Source organism: Betta splendens, chromosome 14, assembly GCF_900634795.4.
Source record: "Betta splendens chromosome 14, fBetSpl5.4, whole genome shotgun sequence".
NCBI lineage: Eukaryota > Metazoa > Chordata > Actinopteri > Anabantiformes > Osphronemidae > Betta > Betta splendens.
The window spans coordinates 13,864,638-13,872,488 of record NC_040894.2 but is presented as its reverse complement, the minus strand read 5'-3'; the positions used below and the strand labels follow the sequence as shown (position 1 = coordinate 13,872,488).

Sequence of the window (7,851 nt, the reverse complement as noted above, 5' to 3'; positions counted from 1 at the left end):
GATCACGTGACTATATCACCGAATATAGCCCCACGTGTTTGTGTGACCCCAAGCCTTATTCACGCTAGTCCCACTTCACACTCCTCTACACGCTTCTTTCCCTGTGAGCGCCAGACTTGTGCGCTCCATTCAAAGGGCTCACCGGCACACACGCGCAGCTGTGCCACCTCACCACGCCCCTAAAGGGGGGCGTGCTCTCCCTCCTCCTTTCTCCTCCCTGGATTCTTATCTGTGATTATTTGTATATGGTTTTGCAGCACTGGTGAATTGAGTCGGCTAACCAAAATTTGTGATTTTCTAAATTATAAACATAATTGGTATCTGCACTCAGGAGCTATACATCCAATTATTATAATTTGTGCTCTTCTCATATCCCCAACATCATTGAATTCTGCTCCACCTTTTATTCAAAAGGTCACAAGGCCAGCCTGTCCGTGCAGTTTGTTAAAACACTTGTCGGGGCATGACATTTCAGCAGAAGGTAAATCCATCTTACCTAAATGAATAAAGACCATACAGCAGATCCCTAAGCCACAAACAAACAAACACTAATAATAAATCCAATTATTATAATTTGTGCTCCTCGCATATCCCTAACATAATTTGTGCCCCGTGTGAGGCCGACAAAGATTATTCACTGTGCTGTAAATCTGTACAAATAATCTGCTAGTGGATGTAGAAATCCACAACCGTGTGTGGCAGAAACCAAGATGCCCTTTGTTTAACACTAGTTACTGAGAACTGCAGTAGAAACAGTGTGCCTGAAAAGAAACTCTTCCTTGTGTGCAGTGGCTACAAAGCTGAGCAGGAGACTGTTTCCCACCTCAAGCAGAGTCTCTGGGTAACGAAACAAGAGCTGGAGCAGCTCCGGGAAGAAAAGGAGAGATTGCAGCAGGACCATGACGCCCTACAATCTAGTCTCCTAGTGGCCCATCAAAAGGTTGAGAAAGCCAGGAGGAAGAGCCAGAGTGATCAGGTAGACATGGCAGCCAGTCCACGGAGACCAGAGCTGACCAAGTCAGGCTTAGGTGGTGAGAGTAGGCTAGCTCCCAGGAAGGCTGAGCAGCCCCTGCCTTTTGACAGCCAAACACACCGATCACACGCAAACCTGCAGATGCTCCAAGCAAACGCAGTGGCTCTCGCCCAGAGGCTAGAGGCCCCCCAGCCACCTCTTTACAAGCACCAGCTCAGTCCAGCTACTTGTGTTACCAGTGACATTCAACGGCAAAGGTTTTCAGACCACTACAGTGGCTGAGTACAGGGACACTAGCACTCCAGTGCACAGGAAAGCATCCAGAGCAAACTTTATTTACTCCCCCTCATTCACTGAGGACAGGAATGCCCCCACTCTGGGGAGGGGAAACCCACCTGAGAGCCAGAGTGACAGTGGCAGGTTAAGCCCCCTGTTGGAGGAGAAAGCACCTCGTCTCAAACGCAGGAAGCAGCGTCGGGGTCACCCACGTTACAGCGACCGGTGGGACGACACAAGCTCAAGTGACTCTGATAGTGCTTATCCTTCCCCAAACTTAGGTTTGCGCCTACGCCAGCTTAAATCCCTAGCCAAGGACATTAAGTGCTTTGACCCCAATAGCCATGAATCCTCCATAGATGACTACTTGCGGGAAGTCGATCGTTGCCTATTGGACCTCCCTCATGCAACAGCTCGCGAAAAACTGAAGCTAATCTGGAAGACCACACCCAGGAGTGTCCATGTCTTCATGGAAACACTCGAGCCTGACATTCGGGATCATTACTCGTTACTCCCTCGAGCTTTAAGAGAAGAATATGCCCCGTATTCTGATCCGGCAGCAGCTATCTTTGAAGCGTTTAATATCTTACACAAAAGAAATGAACCTCCCAAAGAATATTACAGGCGCCTCAGAAAGGCCTACTTCCAAGGACGGAATACACCAGGTCTAGAAGAAGACAGTACGATCCAGTCCTTATTCCTGCATAATCTCCATGACAGCATACAATTTGATGTCGCCATGCACTGTAAGACAGGCAGGCGCACAATGCAGGAAGTTGTCAGATATGCCCAGCTGGTATGGGAAACGTGTGTATGCCCCATTAGGAGACCTGTAGCGGACGCCAGAATTTTTAGCATCCAGACCCATCAAAAGTCTCGCTTAACACTTGAAGGCCACGAAATGCCTCGTGCTAAGAGAAGCAGACGAGGGCAAAGGAAGACTCAAAACCGCAGGTCACGTCGCCAGCAGGTTGACACAGTCAACCGGGAAGATGAGTCTCTTCAACACTGTAATTCAAGGTCAAAACAACCTCGTTCCCACCCACGAGGGGGAAGAGGTCGGTTCAGACAGAACTTGAACCGTAGGTACAGGGACTACAGTCCAGTTCACCTTTCACGGGAAGACTCAGAGGTGGACATTGTAAGTCTGGTACGGAGATGCGTGGAGGAAGCCTTAAAAGAACTTGACAGGCCTAACAGTTCAGCTGCTCCTTCCGACCTCTCAACAGAAGCCAGACACGACTCCCCACTAGTGGATTAGACCAGGCGTCTTTCCCTATTACACTAGGTATGAAAGACATAGGTGGCGTCAAACACATCAACATACCAAAAGGGGGGAGCAGTCCCAGCTCCCAAAGGCGAGGGTAGACTAGTCCATGCCACAACGTGATATGTATAAAGAGAACTAGTCCGCATCCATTGTAGGTCCCAAAATCTTATCAGCAACCTGGTAGGAATAGCTGGATCGCTAGATGAGCCTAAACAATGTGTAACCAACACATAGTTCATTTCTTCTCCTAAATGATTTTGCAGCCTCCTGAGACCCTCCAGGACAATCAGAGAAGGTAATTCAGGTACAGGTAGCTAGGTAGGCTAATGAAATCTCATCTGCAAGTTAGCTCCTCGGTCAGAGTCAGTAGCAACTTATTGAGTTTCTGTTAAAGCCTATCAGGGAAAGCCTTGTATCCACTACCACCACGGTTATGCATCCCTTTCAGGTAACACAACCCTGGCAGTACCAATTGTGGTTAGATTAACTTAGAAGCAGGTCCATGTCTTTATAGATCTCATGCAACGAGAGAATGTACACACTGTAGTCCACACCAAACACAGACATGTACACTTCATAAAGACACCAACCTGGCAACACCTTTCCAGCTAACAAGTCTTTCACGAGTTGACCAGCAAACTCTAACCACACCTCTCTTCACTCATCTATCCCTCTCTTTTCTTGTGTTTTCTTTCACCTGAGAAATACATTGGAAATGATATGGTTTAGGATGGTAGACAGACATGCTATTGCCTCTGCTCAGACATGCTATTGCCTCTGCTCAGACATGCTTTTGCCTCTGCTCAGACATGCCTCTAAACTGCTCAGACATGCCTCCAACTCTAGCAAACAAGGACTCCACCAGAGCAAGAGAAAGGGGTTAAAAGGCAGAAGCAACTTGAGGATCGCGGGCTCTTTGCATCACACCTTCGTGGTGTGTGCACTGATCTCCCCAGCTAGTTTTTGGTTTGTTGATGTGTACGATCAACATCTATGCTTTTTATTTGCTTTCCCCATTATTTTTTTTTCTTTATTATTTCAATAAATCACACAAAAGGACAACTCTCTCATCTGCTTCTTTATGGAAAATTTCCACCACAGTAGGATACTTACACAAGTCCACATCAACATTCACTTTCTAATATGTCTTGAGCTAACACCATAGAGTGCTGAGCCTGCATTCCAGAGGTCGATGGATCGAAACCATCCTCTGCTAACTTTTGCAACGTGCACTATCTGTATGCTAATTCCAATGTCTAACTATGAAGCCACTTGCAATTAGCCAGCCACCACACCATCAACCTTGAAATTGTAGCAAATTCTAGCTTTCAGAGAGATCATTCTTCCCTCTGTGCTGGTTATTACGAAAAAAGTAATCCAAGACCCTACGCAGGATTTCAGTTGTCCACCTCCTCCTGATCTTTTTAACACCACAAGACTTTTTGCAACCGTTTGACCTATGATAACACATCAAAGTGTAACACGTGATCAGATAGAAAGGAACTTGAGTGGTCAACTTTTAACTTGTAGTGAATACTAGGCACAAATGACTGAACACACTCATTACTCGTAAAGGAACCTCACAGGAAAGAAACACTGTTGTTACCCTAATGAGAAGTTACCAGGCAAGGGCTTTCAAACCACTGAAACTTGGAGCGCCATTTGTGGTAAGTGTGTAAATGCAAAAACTGGAAGTAGCAGGTATTGCAAAAGTGAAGTACTTTATAGAAGAAGGTACGGCTAAAAATCAAAGCTCAGCACTCAACGTGGGGCTCGAACCCACGACCATAAGATTAAGAGCCTCATGCTCTACCGACTGAGCTAGCCGGGAAGTAAACAAGCTTTATTTCCATGCAATTGGCAACCACAGGCCTCTGTGCGTTGAAGTTTGGTTTACCTCCCTGGCTGATCTGTGTCAATACACAAAGATTCGACTTTTGATTAAAAAAAGGTCAACAATGGTTATTGTATCAGACGGCAGGAAATTCAAGACACGGGATGAGATGAGCAGACATACAGGCTCAGAATTTTTATTGCATTATTTCAGGCTTCAGAATTAGTGTAACTCTTGATTCTGTGATTTCAGACCGATCAGCTTAAACAGGCGTCACTCATCTGACGCAGTTTGGATGAGTAGGATACACAAGTCCACATCAACATTTACTTTCTAATATGTCTTGAGCTAACACCATAGAGTGCTGAGCCTGCATTCCAGAGGTCAAAGGATCAAAACCGTCCTCTCCTAAAGCTTATCGACAAGCACTAACTGCCTAATGCTATTAGAAAGCGTGACAACCTGGACACAGGTTCAAATGAGCGGATAGACAAGACCCAGAATTTTTATTGCATTACATCAGGCTGCAAGATGAATGTGACTCTTGAGTTTATGATTTCAGACCAGTCAACTTTCACAGGCATCACTCACTTGTCCCTGGTGTTCATTAGGGAAAGAGCAAGATAATAGAATGAATTGAAAACATACGCAGGCCAAGTTCACCATTTACTTTTTAATATGTCCCTTACTGGAACCTGACACACTTTCAATTATGCAAAGAAAGTCTGAATTTGGGCTCGGTGTGAAAAACACACTGCACACGGTGAAGCCCTAGTGGCCTAATGGATAAGGCACTGGCCTCCTAACCCAGGGATTGTGGGTTCAAGTCCCGTCTAGGGTGGGTTTCAGCAGAGTGTCGCAGCGGACGCGTGCTGGGCCCATAACCCAGAGGTCGATGGATCGAAGCAATCCTCTGCTAACTTTTGCAACGTGCACTATCTGTATGCTAATTCCAATGTCTAACTATGAAGCCACTTGCAATTAGCCAGCCACCACACCATCAACCTTGAAATTGTAGCAAATTCTAGCTTTCAGAGAGATCATTCTTCCCTCTGTGCTGGTTATTACGAAAAAAGTAATCCAAGACCCTACGCAGGATTTCAGTTGTCCACCTCCTCCTGATCTTTTTAACACCACAAGACTTTTTGCAACCGTTTGACCTATGATAACACATCAAAGTGTAACACGTGATCAGATAGAAAGCAACTTGAGTGGTCAACTTTTAACTTGTAGTTAATACTAGGCACAAATGACTGAACACACTCATTATTCGTAAAGGAACCTCACAGGAAAGAAACACTGTTGTTACCCTAATGAGAAGTTAACAGGCATGGCCTTTCAAACCACTGACACTTGGAGCGCCATCTGTGGTAAGTGTGTAAGTGCAAAAACTGGAAGTAGCAGGTGTTGCAAAAGTGAAGTACCTTATAGAAGAAGGCACGGCCGAAAATCAAAGCGACCCTGAGATTAAGACTCTCATGCTATACCGACTGAGCTAGCCAGGCAATAAACAAGCTTTTTTTCCATGCAAATGGCAACTTCAGGGGCCCGTTTCAAGAAGGAGGTTTAACAAACTCTGAGTTAAAACGAAACTCTGAGTTGATTTACTCTGAGTTTGCAATCCTGGAGTTTTCGGTTCCAGAACAGCAGAGTTGGTTTAAGCAACTCTGAGTTGTCTGACTCAGAGTTAAGCACGTGCACCGCAACGATACAAAGCCCTGATCAATGGAGTGAAGATATTACGAGTCACCATGGCAAAAGGACAACAAAAGACGTCCGGAAATGGATATGATACCTCAAGCAAATAGCGACTACAAGTCTATATTCCGTAGAAAAAGCAACACGGCTGCAGAGGCGAAAGAGAAAGAATTAGCTTGGAAGAAAATAGCTGCTCGAGTCAATGCGTAAGTTTACATTTTAATCATACAGTGTTCAGCATAACTAAATACTAAATAATTTTAGTATTGTTGTTATATTTCACTCGTAAAGTAAGGACTTGTAAGGTAATTTTTCACTCATCTAAGGAGTTACTTCAGTAATTGCATAAAATACCAATGTTTGTATGAATTAAAAGAGCAGTGTTATGTCTATGCATTTTTAAAATTCCTGTTGTGGTTGATGTGGGATTTGTAAAGTAATGATAATTCAATAATCCAATACGTTTTATGGAGAGCAATTATTACATTAATCTAATTAGGTTTTTTAAAAGTTACCCAAAACACGTAATAATATAAGAATTTAATTTCAGTTTTTACATAGGTGCAATCCTGCAGGCATAAAAGAAAGTGGCTAAAAATTAAATATAAAAACATAATTCAAACAGGTATAAGGCACCATCATATCAAGGGTGTAGACTAAATGACAACTTCCTGACAACATTTGACATATTAAATTACTAAATAGCATGCAGAGTATAGCAGTGCAGCAGCATTGTCAACATGGCTGTAATGTTTTCCACAGTTAAATCATTTGACTTCTACTCAGCCAACAGAAGGCTACAAGAACTGGTGGAGGACCTGCACCACCACCACCACTGACGCATGCAGAGGAGAAGGCCCTCAGCATGAACACTGGAAAGCAGGGGCTGAAGGAATTCCTGGAGGGAGCTCATCAGAACCAGTCACTCCCCAGGATACAAGTGCATTTGTAAAATGTAAGAGGCCTACCTATACATTTGATTTTTTACATAGGCTACTTTTGATATATTAATTTCTTTCTTTTCTAAAGTCTGGGTTGGGTTCTTTGTTGGTCTTAACAGATTCTGATGGTAATATATGAATCCTCCTGTCACAACAGAAGCCCAGGATGTTGTGAGTATCATACTAAATAAAGCTTAAATTATGATAAGCAGTATTATAAAGTGTAATATTAATACAGTTTATACACAGCACATTTCTGATTTCTGATGTTTGTGTTGCGTAGCCTAAATGATGTAACTTGATCTCCAAGTATACAAGTATACATTATTATCTCCCCTCTTCCCCAGAGTGTGAACGAACAGCAGGAGGAGGTCAGTCAAATTCTGCTGCACAGATGCACACAGTTCAGGTATGTTCAGTAAACACCAGAGTTCAATTCTGTAAGAGTAATGAGGAACTATGTCTTGTAACTATAAATCTTCTGTATTTTAAGTTACCGGTTACAGAGTTGTATAAACTAAATCTCAAGGAAATATCACACTTGTACCACAAGATTGAAAAGACAGATCTAGAAATTGAAATTCCCAAACACAAGCTGGAGATGAGTGTATAGTTAAAGGTGAATTGTATGAATTATTGGAAGAATCATAAAATCTAACAATTGCCTTTGTATTTGTAGGAAATGAAGAAAACCAAATAAATTATGATTTGCATTTATTCAGTTTCTTTTATTGGTGGTGGTGATGGTTTAGTAAAACATTACGGCAAATCACATCTCTGACTATCCATCCACGCTGCAGATTACCATGATGGAAGGAGTCTTTCTCAGGGTCTTGTATTTGTAGGGCAGGGTGTTATT

General features: G+C 43.3%; 1 non-coding gene across 1 annotated transcript; it reads right to left on the bottom strand.

Moving 5' to 3' along the window:
• Window positions 1-4,277: 4,277 nt before the first annotated feature.
• trnak-cuu (transfer RNA lysine (anticodon CUU)) lies at window positions 4,278-4,353 on the bottom strand. Its single transcript has one exon. It is a non-coding gene; the product is annotated as a tRNA-Lys (tRNA).
• Window positions 4,354-7,851: the final 3,498 nt, after the last annotated feature.